Raw genomic sequence first — 14,726 nt, 5'->3', positions numbered from 1 at the left:
TCTAGAGGCTCTCTAAAGATTACTGAAAAAAAAAAAAGCTCAGTGTTTATTTATCTGTCTACCCACATACCCACTATCCATCTAGCCTACAAACTAGTGTTATAGGAACACAGTAGTTCCAGGAAATGAGTTCAAAGAGGAAGAAGAAAGATATAGATCTGTTTTCTGAAGTTTAGGCAAGAATCAAAACTCATGGCAGTTACCAGTGCAAATACTGAAAGTAACCAGGCCATGGTGGGTGTCAAGGGAGTAGTGTTATGAGAGCAGCACAGGGGTGATCTTTGGAAGAACTAATAACTTCTCTGGGCCCTGATGTCAAGCAGAAATTAATTGGGTAGTAAAGGGTTGAGGTGCAGTTCAGGGCATTCCAGAAGTTGTAGAATGTGGCCAAGGTAACTATGGGACTCCAGATACTACTGGTCATGCAGGGAGTGAAGAAGAGGAATTCAGGAGAGGAGAGAATGGTTTCAGAAAGAATCTTCATTCACCTTCACTTGGGCATATTGTGGTTGGTCAACTACAGCTAGTCTCTGGGGCCTCTGAATAGTCGACCAGCATAGAAGCTCATGAGCCATGGTCTGTTAAAGATTACACAAGAAAAGAGAGAGCCTATGTATTTGCTCCCAGACAGGATGCTTAGTTTCTATTTCAGTCTTGTCTTTAAGTGGTTATAAACCTCTAGGTCACCACCCATACCTGTCCCAATGAGTTAGGGGTCTCTCTCTGATCACACACTTTGCCTTACTCTGTCCAGAAAATGCTTTGAAAATGGCTCCTGTCTCAGTTTCCCAAGGGACACGAAAGGCTGTAATTGTTCTATACCTTTGCAATTTTAACTCTGAGTATATTGTATCAATAGAAGTTCATTGGGGAAAAAATTAGCTGTAAATAGCTAATGGGGGTTAGCTATTCTGATGCATTTTAAGAGTGCCTGTTGAACTTGGGGTTTCTTAGGAAGAACTTTATTACCAGGGCAAGTTACAACCAGCAGTCTTACAGTAAAGCAGATGTTCTCATGGGTGCTTGGCAGAATGTCAAGATTGCCATTGAGTTATAGAGGAAGAAAAAGGCCCAGACCTTTTACTCCTGTGACTCTTACAGATGGGTGGAGAATGCTGTGAGCAGGGGTGGGACATCCAGTGAAAATGGAAATCTTCTAAATCAATTGTGCCTGTTTCCTAGTTTTACCTCTAGTCTCCTATGGTCATCATGAATGAGGGCAGGACAAGTCAGCCCCATGCATCACTCACTTGGGTTTTAGGATGTTCATTAAATAGCAAGACGGTGATCGGTCATGGCTAATACATCACTCAAGTAGAGGCAAACATTCTCCACAAGCTGCCTCCTGGCTCCTTCTGCTGTGTCATTTGAACATGTGCAGAATCAGCTAAGAAGAATCATGATTGGGCTACATTGCCCATTCTATACATGCAGGCTGTGGTTGTGAGCTCCAGGCCACCCGGAAAGCATCCAGATACAAAGCAACAGTGCTTCATCCGAATCTCAATCCTTTGGAAAAGTTGAACTAAGTCAAGTTGAGATTTTTCTCTTTGATTTCTCTCCCCGCTCCCCTCTCTCCTTCCCAAGGATACTGGGAACTGACTCTAAGGGCTGTGTAAGTTCTCTACCATCTGATCCATATCCCTCCCCACAGATATTGAATAAGACACTAAGCCAATTAAAAGAAAAGTGAGTCCCTGGAATGATAAAAATCTCTATACACTAGCTTTGAAGTTAAAACTATATTTTGCCTATTTTCTGATTAGCAGAGCAGTAACTTCTTTACCCAAGAACTTTCCATTGTGTACATTGCCTAATACTTTATGCCCCAGGCAACCTCACAGGATAATCTGAAAGCAGATGGAATTGTGTTAAGCCCAGGATAAATAAATACTATTGGATTTTTTCTCCTTTTTTATTTATTTTATTTGTGTTTTAATTTTACACATCAGCCATGGGTTCCCCTGTCCTCCCCCCTCCCGCCCCCACCTTCCCCCCAGCCCCTCCCCTCCATTCCCATCTCCTCCAGGGCAAAGACTCTGCTGGGGATTCAATTCAACCTGGTGGATTCAGTACAGGCAGGTCCAGTCCCCTCCTTCCAGGCTGAGCAAAGTGTCCCTGTGTAAGCCCAAGGTTCCAAACAGCCAGCTCATGCACTAAGGATAGGTCCAGGTCCCACTGCCTGGGTACCTCCCAAACAGTTCAAGCTAATCAATTGTCTCACTTATCCAGAGGGCCTGATCCAGTTGGGGGCTCCACAGTTTTTGGTTCATAATTCATGTGTTTCTATTAGTTTGGCTATTTGCCCCTGTGCTTTTCCAATCTTGGTCTCAACAATTCACACTCTTACAGTCCCTCCTCTTTCTCAACAATTGGACTCCTGGAGCTCCACCTGGGGCCTGGCCGAGGATTTCTGCATCCACTTCCATCAGTTATTGGATGAGAGTTCCAGCAGGACTGTTAGGGTGTTTGGCCATCTGATCACCAGACTAGGTCAGATCAGGCTTTCTCTCAACCATTGCCTGTAGTCTACAGTGGAGGTATCATTGTGGATTTCTGGGGACCTCTCTAGCACTTTGCTTCTTCCTGTTCTCATGTGGTCTTCATTTATCACGGTCTGTTATTCCTTGTTCTCCCTTTCTGTTCTTGATCCAGCTGGGATCTCCTGCTCCCCTAAGCTCTCTTTCCCTCATTACTCCTGTATAATAAAACAACCTCTGGAGGCATCACAATCCCCAACCTCAAGCTCGACTATAGTGCTACCGTAATAAAAACAGCTTGGTACTGGCATAAAAACCGACATGTGCACCAATGGAATCGAATTGAAGACCCTGACATTAACCCGCTCACCTATGAACATATAATTTCTGACAAAGAAGCCAAAAATGTACAATGGAAAAAAGAAAGCATCTTCAACAAATAGTGCTGGCATAACTGGATGTCAATGTGTAGAAGGCTGCAAATAGATCCATATCTGTCACCGTGCACATAACTTAAGTAAAGTGGGTCAAAGACCTCAACATAAATCCAGTTACTCTGAACCTGATAGAAGAGAAAGTAGAAAGTAGTCTCGAACACATTGGCACCAGAGATCACTTTCTAAATATAACACCAGTAGCACAGACACTGAGAGAAACAATCAATCAATGAGACCTGTTGAAACTGAGAAACTTTTGTAGAGCAAAGGACACGATCAACAAGACAAAGTGACAGCCTACAGAATGGGAAAAGGTCTTCACCAGCCCCACGTCTGACAGAGGGCTAATATCCAGAATATATAAAAAAAACTCAAGAAATTAGACATCACAATGCCCAGCAGTCCAATTGAAAAATGGGCTATAGAACTAAACAGAGAATTCTCAACAGAGGAAGCTCAAATGGCTGAAAGACATTTAAGGAATTGCTCAACATCCCTAATTATCCAGGAAATGCAAATCAAAATGACTCTGAGATACCACCTTACACCTGTCAGAATGGCTAAGATAAAAAACACAGAAGACAGCTTATGCTGGAGAGGATGTGGAGCAAGGGGAACTCTCCTCCACTGCTGGTGGGAATGCAAGCTTGTACAGCCACTTTGGAAATCAATATGGCACTTCCTTAGAAAATTGGGAATCCATCTCCCCCAAGACCCAGCTGTAGCACTCTTGGGCATATACCTAAGGAATGCTCAATCATACCACAAGGGCATTTGCTCAGCTATGTTCATATCAGCATTGTTTGTAATAGCCAGAACCTGGAAACAACCTAGATGCCTTTCAGCTGAAGAATGGATAAAGAAAATATGATACATATACACAATGGAGTGCAACTCAGCAGAGAAAAAGAATGACATCATGAGCTTTGCAGGCAAATGGATGGATCTAGAAAAAATCATTCTGAGTGAGGTAACGCAGAATCAGAAAGACAAACGGTATGTACTCACTCATAGTAGGATACTAGATGTAAAACAAAGATGACTAGACTGCTACACAACTCCAGGGAAGCTACCTAGAAAACGGAACCCTAGGAAAGACACAGGGATCGCCCAATGACAGAGAAATGGATGAGATCTACATGAACAACCTGGATGACTATTGTTTTTTTTAATGACATAGTTAAGTTAAAGGTATGCCCAACCCTCAGATAAAATCACCTACATGGCCTCACATACCTGATTGGACTAAGCAGTTCTAGAGGCTGGAAGTTACCATTTCCTTCAGATACTAAGTGCTTTCTAGGATGTTGATATCACCTTGTGTTCTCATCACAGGCACCTTTTCAGGTTAAATGGAGGCTGATTTATGTCATTTGAAGATGAAAAATAACCAAAGGTATGCATCACACATGACAATATGTGGTTATAATACTATTATTGCATTATGATAACCAGAGTTTTACAGTAAGTTTTGTTATAAAATAGCTCCTTGCATGTGAGGTGACATTTTTCTGGTACTTGGTAGCCTTGATGGAAGGTGAGAAGTAAGACACAAAGTTGCCAGAGTCCTTGTATAGAAATAATGCTGATTGGTTCATGAAGACATCTTCACAGTGTTAATTAGCAGAAGACCCCAGGTTGGTCTCCATATCTGCTTTTGAATTTACTTTTCATCTCTACATTGCTTTCCCAGTAGCATGAGGTTTTTGGGGTGTGTCATGGCAAGCTATTAAGCCAGAGCCTTAAGCTTGCTAGTCAAGCTTTCCATCACAGACCTCTATTCCTAGCCTTATGCATTAATTTAGTCAGTGTTTACTGGTTGTGTCCTATAGACCATACTGTGGACAGAAAGACAAAGAAGACTGTCTTAGTGTCTCTATTTTTAACAATCACAGCCTGATTCATGATTTCTGTAAATTTTGGATTTGTGAGATGAACTTCTTCATCAATATGGAAGGATGCCCCATATGGGCTTCTGTGATATACAATGATCCACATGTATGGAAAGGAATAAAACAATAACCAAAAAAAAAATACAGAATTGTCTCCTGGTTCTTGAAGTTTGATCCAAAATTTAGACTTAATTGTTTAGATTATTACCTAAGACTCCCCTTGGAAGACAAGAAAATCTGGAATCTTCTCATTTTCTCAAAGCAGATGCATTGAATGTGGGGTGTGTGTGTGTGTGTGTGTGTGTGTGTGTGTGTGTGTGTGTGTGAAGGAGGGTTGGCATGAGTTCATCAGAGTAAACTAAAAGACATAGAGAGCCTGAACTTCAGTAGGTTAATGGAATAGAATGTAACCCAGCAGTCATGAGAAATCCAATTCTGATTGGCATGGGAAAGCTCCAGAGTAGTCCTTCTTTAAACAATACAGCAGGTCCCAGGGAGCTCCCACTTTACAACTTCTTCATTCCAAAGCCTCAAGATCTTCCAGACAGCACTGAGGAAATGATTTTACACTCAGTACCTAATCATCTTGGCTGAGAACAAAGCAACCTTTCCCTTCAGATCCATTTAGTTAAAAAGTAGGCACATGTCTCACCTTGTGAAAAAAGGAATTCAGAAATATTCCATCTAGCCACTTCCTAGTTTACACCTTAGTTATTAGCGCTATGAACAAGGCAAATACTGGCTGTCTCAAGTTCCCTAGGTACCCTAGCACTAGCTGCTTCACTGTGGGCCCAAGAATCTCCCACCAACCCAGAAACTAAACATTGAGAGGGAGGGGGCTCCACAGCATCATTTCCTTTCAGAGCTCCCCTGGTTTCCCCTCTGATTGGTTGGCACCCAACTGGAACAGATTCCTCACTGTTTTACACCACTTAATCATCCAAGTACCATTTCAAGATCTGTTTTCCAAACATCTTGTCCCAAATTTGCCTATATGACCACAGTGTTCTGGTTTTAGGTCTTCTTCTCCACATGGAGATCCTTTGGATTTAATGATTGCTGCCTTACCAAAATTCTCCATCTTCTGCTGGCAGGAGACAGACCTACTTGTCTCAGACCTCCACTTAAAAATAAAGAGTCCATCTCTCCTTCTTGCGTGTTCATGTCCTTCCTGAGTCTTCTAACCACCAAAAAGTCTAACATCCTCCTGACAGCACATATAATCGTGTTGGCTTTCTCAGTCCCTTACTACCACACTTCACCAACTAATACCCATTTCCCTGCTTCTTCCCTTTCCCCTCTCTCCCTGCCAGCCTCCTTATGACAAAGAGATAGTTCCATCACCACCTCCTCATCACACCGTCTGCGCAATATTACATTTCCTGGGATCTCCAAACTCTATTAGCTAAAGTAATGAACATGTCTCTGCTAATGTTTTAATGGTCTGCCCATCTCATGCGGCACATCTGCCTGACAGTTGAAGGCGGCTGAAGATAAGTCTGTGCCATTCTTTCAGGAGCCCTAGGACTGCCAAACCACTTTGCTGCTATTCTTTCCTTGTCTGTGACAGGCTCTGATTTATTCTTCCTTTTCTGCATTCCTGACTTCCTGCTTTTCTGTTTTGAAATTCACAATTTATATGCAAAGAATGTTCAGTGTCTGATCATTACCGAGTGAGGTGCGGGGTGCGGGGGTGGGGGTGCGGGGGGAAGCCCTGCATAATGTTATCCTTGCAAGCTTAATTACATGGATTGAAAAATCTCAGTTCATATAGCCAGGAACATTTTAAATGCATAAGCAGTGAATACTGGCTCTTTACCAATTCACGGTTTCTTAAAAATGATACGGGCATTTCTATCTCTGGTCTTATTCAAATTGAAGATGTAAGACGTATTTGTGCTAATGATTTAGTTGGGTCTGGTGGGGAGGATAAAGGAAATGAAGAAAATGAAGTGAAAGAACAAGAGAGAGGAGTGGGAAAGGAAACTGTTGTAGCTAGAAAACGGAGGAGCAGTCAAGACAGATAGGAAGAACCAAATGTAAAATTTCACCTCTTGAGTGAAGAACAGGTAGGAGTAAAGGGTAGATTTAGCAAGAGATTTAGTAGCTAGGTGAGTAGAGAGAAGCCCTGAGAACTTTGTTTATAACTTTTGTACATTTATTCATTTAATGTTTGTTCTTAGGTATGGACAGGAGATTGTAGGTGGGCATGTGCACTCCTCATGGGTGTGGAAGTCCAAAAACAATTCGTAAAAGTTAATTATCTCCTTCCACCATTAGGGTTCTGGAGATCCAACTCAGGTTATTGGTCCCAATGGATGGTCAAGCATTTTTACCTGATGAGCCATCATGTCATCCTCTGAGAACCTTTGATGCATGGGATGTTTGGCATTTGTGTGCTAAATATTAGCAACTCAACACAGAGGAAGATCCTTTCCTACTTCGTTGCATCATCTTTCATAATTAAAGTTATCAGTTACAATTAGGGAAGCTGATTATCAGAAAATAAGTAGGACCCTGTTTGCTAAACTATTATTATCTCTGGTTCTTTTGCAGCTGTGTTTTTATATATGATGTACACTAATAACCATACTACCTCAATAAACTATTAAAAAGTGGCTGGGAAATCTATGAGACTCACCTAGAACACAACTTCCATAATATTCTTGTATACTCCAGTCTGAAAAGCCCCTTGTTTGAAGGCAAACACAAGACAAAAGCCTGGAATGTAGAAGAACACTGAGAATTTAGATTAAGCAAGGTCACTCATAATCCTGAGAGATGCCTTTCTCTGACCCTCCATTGAACTGGATATTGATTCTTTGGAAGCTAATAATGCCATTGCTGCATAGCTTGCATCCATATTCAGCCTGTAACATAACAGACAGATGGTTGCTAAACTCAAACAAATCAGATCCACTAAAACAGGCTGTTTCTACCCACTTTGTATTTGAGGGAGTCCACAGTGCCTTCAATGTGAGTTGAGCCATGTTACAGATTTGTGATGGGAACACTGATCTCTGCTAGCTGCTTCACAGAAGTAAGTGCTTGATGATAACTGAGTTGAAACACAAAGTTGTAGCTCCTTATTTCTGTGGTTTCTGTCACCATTGGGTAAGTCAATATGTGAGACTTACTGATCCCTAAGGCCAGTTGTCTTCAAAGTGATGGACAAGATGGAAGTGATGGAACTAGAGAATGGTGGCCATTCCAGAGGGTGCACAGCATAGAACATCTGTAGTTACTTTAAAATGTCTTCATACTTTTAAATCTGTCTTTCTGAATATTCTGTGCTTTTGTTTCCATAGTCATAATACATTAGTATAGTACCAATGCATATGATTTATTATACGTGAAAAAACTAAATAAATTTGTCTTAAGAAGTCTTTTAATTTTAATCTCAATGTAGCTATCTTAATTTTAATTTACTAAAAAAAAAAATGGCATCAGTATTGTACCAAGCACCATAGTAGCTGCTGAGGATACAGTAGTCAACAAGATAAAAAGGAGTTTCAGAACCAAATCTCACAATCTAGCTGGATGTAGTGGCATACATCTTTAATCCAAGCACTCAGGAGGCAGAGCAGGTGGATCTCTAGGAGTTCAAGGTCAGCGTGGTCTCCATAATGAGTTCTAGGACAGCCAGAGCTACATAGTGAGACCCTATCTCAAAGGAAAAAAAAATCCACAGTCTACCTGAACCAGTGACTCTAAAGATGATGAATGCTGTGTTAGTTTCAGATAGGATGCCTTACTTAGTCTAGGGATGGGCAGTTGTGAGCAAAGGTGACTTACTACCCTTTCAATTTTCCTTTAAAATTGGAATACATTTTATAATATTCTTTTAAAAAGTATCCCAAATAGTCTAACGTTAGCATCAGATTATGATGTGTTTTTTTTTTTCTCCTCATAAACCTTAACAAGATAAATGTGCCTTTTTATTTACTGCTGTCGTAGACATGAAAAAATTCTATGCCCTGTGTGGTCAGTGTCTTAGACAATGTTCTACTGCTGTGAAGAGGCACAATGACCAAGGCAATTATTATAGGAGAAACATTTAATTGAGAGCTCTCTTACAGGTTCAGAGGCTCAGTCCATTATCATCATGGTGGGGAGTATGGCAGTATGCAGGCAGGTGCTGGAGCAGTAGTTGAGAGCTACATCCTGATATATAGGCAGAGAAAGACTCTGGGCTTGACATAGGCTTCTGAAACCACAAAGCCCACCCCCAGTGACACACTTCCTCCAACATGGCCATGGCCATACCTCTTAATCCTTCTAATCCTTTCAGATAGTGCCACTTCCTGGTGACTAGGCATTCAAATACATGAGTCTATGGAGGTCATTCTGATTTGAACCACCACAGTTAGATATTATGTTGAAGTACATTGCCCAGAAGGTATCTTACTATCTTAGGAAATAAACAGGGATGCTGATAAGTATGCATTATACCTTGTTATTCTAGAGCTATGTACCTTCATATACGCCTACAGAGAGAAAAATTAGGTTATTTTTTGTATAATAAAAAAGAAAGAAATATGATAAATTTGAGGGAAATTTATGAAGTTTGCTTATTAAAATCAGATAAAATTGTAGTTAGAGTTTTCCTGCCTGGCCCACAGTCAGGACAAATTTCTTTTACCCACCAGTCCCATAGTCACTCAGACCCAACCAAGAAAGCACACAGAAACTTATATTGCTTACAAACTGTATGGCCGTGGCAGGCTTCTTGTTATCTACTTTTTTATCTTAAATTAACCCATTTCTGTTAGTCTATACTTTGCCACATGGCTTGTGGCTTACCGGTGTCTTTACATGTTGCTTCTCATGGCAGCAGCTAGCAGTGTCTCCTCCCAGCTTTCCTGTTCCCAGCCTTCTCCTCTTCCTTGTCCCGCCTACCCTATCCTTCCTGCCTGGCTACTGGCCAATCAGCATTTTATTTATTTTAACCAATCAGAACAACACATTTGACATACAGAACATCCCACAGCAAAAAATAATTAAAATTTTAAATAAAGGTAATTTTTAGTGAAATACAACTCTCTCCACAAATTGAGTGACTTTTCTCTTTTAAATCACTATAAAAGTCTTATTTATGTTATACTTGAAATATAGTTTCTTGTATGAAATATAGTTTCATAGTATTATGACAATTTTGTAAACAGGCAAATTGGCATATAGGTACTTATATAACATACCTAAGGATTAACTGAGAGATGAGTTCAGAAATTACTTTTTTTCAATACCAATCTGCTTAGACTTTCCATTGATATTCATATTTCTTATGTGTTTTGTGAAAATTAGTAAGATGAAATTGTGGCTTGTGCCTATTTTTCAGTTCACCATGGTCTCTTGACTATGCCTTAACTTTGTTCTTTAAATACACTTAGAAATTTGATTATTATAACAGATGCTTATTATCAAAAGATAAAACAATACAGATGAAGTCAACAAAGTTAAAAAACCATTACAAACCTTCCATGTATATGAAAATATTACTATTCTCATTTTGTAGTAGAGCTTTCTAGAACTCTCTATGAACATTTTATACTTATAGTATTAGGTCCATCATGTTTTACAAACAACATCAAACTTTTATACCCACCTTTTGTTCAACTATTGTGAAATCATCTGTATTAAATCTATTTCATATATAAACAGTTTGACTCCTTTGACATGAATAATAGATTGTTTTCCCAGTATCTCCTTTACAATCTTTACTAAATATCTAAAAATATTTTAAAAGTATCATATGTGTAGCATATAAAATATATTCAGTTGACTGTTCTACTGATTTTATTTTTTTCTTTACTTTACTTTGAAGTTTTTATTTTATATAGACAGTGTTCTAGGAGAAAATTTATGTCTTCAGACTTCTTTGTTCTAAATTACTATTACTAGCTCATTGTCAAATTTCATTTTCCATTGACTGAACAAACTTTTTTCGCCTGCAGTTATGGCATGTTATTTTTTTCTTCCTGTTATATTTTGGCCAGAATCTTCCACTGACATCTCTAACTTTTTCAGTTACTCTAACTTTAAAATGTGGTTCAGTATCTGAAAGGATGTGCTCTTTCTCTTCATAAGGTTTGTTGTTAGCTATTACCATCTATGACTCATCTAGATAAACTTAAGAAAAACTCACACAACTTCCAAAATAGAACTCTGTTGAGGTTTTATTTTGATCCCATTGAATTTATTAAGTAGTTTGTGAAAACATCAATAGTATCACACAATTGTGATGAGAGATTAGTCAGATATTTAGTTGGTGATGACCATTGAAACACCTGAGAGGAGCCAAAAATGAAAAGTTGCAGTATCATTGATTGTTAGGTGGTAGTTGAAGTCATAGTCCGATCAATTTCATTCTAATGGAAAGAAAAAACTCATAGACCTTGTGTACACTAAGCCCCATAATCTCCCATGCATGCTATTTACTTCAAGTCCCCATACCCATAACAACTGCCCAAAGAACAACACATTTCAGATACAGCAAGTCTAGAAATTAAGTCCCAAATTAGGCCTTTCATATTTCTGACTAATTTAATTTTTCTGCTTATACTTCCCCCTGGGTCATTGTTCTGCCTTACTCCTTCATATAGTTCTTTTAGTTAAATGATCTAGTTTTTAAACGTTGACTTTAAGGCTTACCACAAATTGAAGGCTTTCTGAAGCCCTTTTAGTTCTGCTACTGACTATGATATGCCATGCCATCAATGAAGTGTTTCTTGCAATGTGCAAGTCACTCAAAGGAAATAAATCATTTACTAGGGTATATCATGAAAGAGCTTCTCATGGTCAAGAATTTATAATGCATTTGGAAAGCTTAGGAAGTGGTAATACATTTTTATATGAAACGTATTTTAAATCAGAAAAATTTCAAAGCAGGTGGATTTTACTAGTTAAGATTTAAAGACCATCTTTAAATCGAAATAAGTTATATGACATCTCAGATGTTCAACTGTGCCATTAATAGTCATAATGTAAATGTTTTGAGTCACAGGAACTATTACCACTACAGAGAGAAGCTAGTTACACAGCAGGCTATAAAGTGTGCTCAAATTTGAATTAAACTGTCAGCCTTATATTAAAAACATCATCTCAGTTAATGCCCATTGTAACGAAAAAAAAAAAAAAAAAACATTAAAAGACAAACTGCACTGAAATCTGCTTATCATTCTCCCTCCTGTCTTCCCTCCTCTCCATCTCCCATGTCCCCAAATTACATCAGATAGTTTCTGACCTGTGACTATCATTGTAACAATGCTCAAACACATGTCGTAGTAATGGTTAAGAAGCATTTGTTCATTGTTTTCTTTCATTTCATTTTACATTTATTAAGAGCCCATTGTGTCCTAGGTATGGTTCTTGGCAGTGAGTATAGTACATAAAATGTATCAGAGAGCTTATTTTTTGTGGATAAGTAAAATGATTAATAATTAAATAAAGTAACAAATTTTAGGGGGTGACAATGTTCATAAATACATATGCTGTCTCTTTTCTCTTCTCTTTCTTTTTGATAGCTATTAATAAAAATTAAACCAGAATAGGAATGGAGAAAACTTAAAGACTCAAAGTGTCTTTCTAAGTCTGATATTTTCTTCTTCTCTTGTCAAACTATGCAAATTAATAAGAACAAATAAAATCCTCTAAAATTCAAACATATAATAATTAGGACACAAAGACAGACAACTACTGGGGATACTATAGTCAAATTTATTCCTGTCCTACCAACTAAAGATGAGCCTCATTCAATCAAGAAATGAGTAAGAGATAAGAGGACTATCTCAGTGGTTAGAGTAATTAATTAGCATATGTGAAACCCTGTGGTCAATTTTCAGCATCAATTTTAGAAATGAATAGAAGATGGAAATGAGTGAGTAGCATTTGGCAAAGGATTCAAAGTAGTGCCTATTAAAATTAATAAAAACAAAGGTGGCATAAGATCATAGAGTGACAGCAATAAATTGTATGTGTGTGTGTGTGTGTGTGTGTGTGTGTGTATGTGTGTATAAGCATGTGCATACATGCCATAATATACACATGTAAATCAGTGGACAGTTTTCAGGAACCACATCTAGCCTTCCACCTTATTTGCATAATGTCTGTCTGTTCAGTGTGCTCCAGGCTAGCTGGCCCTTGAGCTTCTGGCCAATTGTCCTGTCTCTACCTCCCACCTCAGAACAGAGTGCTGAGGTTACAGATTCATTCCACTGTGTCCAGCTTTTAATGTGGGTTCTGGGCATTGAACTCCAGTAATCAGGCTCCCAAGGCTGGCACTTTTATCCATTAAGCTATCCCTCCAGCCCAGGAGTTACATGTTTTGACAGAATAGAAATAACAAACTTGAGAAATGGAGGAGAGCTAAAGAATGATAAATCTCCAGGGTAAGTGGATTTTTACTGTTAATAGCTAGGAGTCAATGGTATGTTTAAAAGCTGACATACCAAATAGTAGGATATTAAGAAGGCAAAGAATAAAATAAATGAATGAGTGATTAGGAAGAAAATGGAAATTGTTCTAATTAGCAGGTTTTTAAGACAAAGAAATATTTTTTATAGGAAGAAACATAATAAATTAAATGTCATCATAAAAATAGCCCAAGCATTGTGACAGACTGAGCTCCAACATACTCGCATACCAATAAGCACAGTCATTATTATCTACTAGATGAAAGCATTTTAGGCTGCTGACAAAGTAAAATCCTCTTCTTACATGGTTTATAAGAGGCATACCAAACAAAGGGAGTTAAAGAGGCAAAAACAAAAGAATCCAGGGGGAGAGAAAGGCAGATACAGACAAAAGCAATTTCATATTCATATATATATACTTGTTTCACAAAGCAATATTCAGGCTCAAAACAAAAGGAAGAGGTAAAGAAAACACTTCATAATGCTCAAGACTTCTAACTTACAGCATCATGGCCATGGCTAATAATGAACTATTGCATGTTTGAAAATTGCTAAGAAAGTAGATTTGAAATGTTCTCTGAACAAAAGTGATAATTAAGTGGGATGCAGATTTTGTTTATCACCTTTAATTAATTACCCCTCAAAATACACATATATCAAAATACCGTGTTCTGTTCTATAAACCAGCAGAAATCTCACCAAGGAAAAATAGAAAACAGTAAACATTTTAAGTACATTTAAAATGTGATGCTAAAAACTGTAAGTGACAGTAAATATGTAATAGCTCTCAATATCTCTTCCTCCAATAGCATAGGCACCTTTATGAGGTAGAAGTAAGCAGAGGGGCGTTGGCCATGCTGTTAGCTGAACATCAGCTGAGTGATGAAATGAAAGTGTCCCACAGCCCGCTGCAAGTGCAGAGGAAGATGGAGAGGACACAGTGGCTCTGGGTGTTCACAAGAGTGAACTGCTGCTGGCTGAGAAAGCTCTGAATGTAGATCTGTGTAGATCCAGAGAAGAACATGCCGGGTAGAGGACATCAGCACAGCCCCTCCCTGCTGAGAAAAGGCCTGAGTTCCCACTGAGCCAAGATGCTCACCAGCTTATATTTTCAGACCAAAGTCCTAAGGGAAGAGAGTAGAAGAGGAAGGAGAGAGAGACAGGCCTAGGCTATATTTGGCTTTATACATAGGCCAGGGTGAGAAGCTCAGCTTTCAGTCTATATGACCAGGGAAGCTCCAGAGGGTTTCAAGATGGCCTCCCAGGATGCTTTCTTTGAAAACTCGGGTCTTTGTGCTATAGAGCTCCTCTAAGTGCTAGTTTTAAATATAAGAACTAAATCACTAGCATGAAATTAGCTAGCCTCTTCTGTCAGTGCTGGAGTTTTAGAGCTAACAGAGGGAGATGGTGGATATCATATATCACTAAGTACTTCAAAATACAAAGGAAAATAAAAATTAGAAGGAACAAAGATAACTGCTTTGCATGCATCCATTACCTTGCAGT

Source organism: Onychomys torridus, chromosome 15 (assembly GCF_903995425.1).
Source record: "Onychomys torridus chromosome 15, mOncTor1.1, whole genome shotgun sequence".
NCBI classification, from domain to species: Eukaryota; Metazoa; Chordata; class Mammalia; order Rodentia; family Cricetidae; genus Onychomys; species Onychomys torridus.
The sequence above is the reverse complement of the archived record's forward strand: the minus strand, read 5'-3'. Positions refer to the sequence as shown.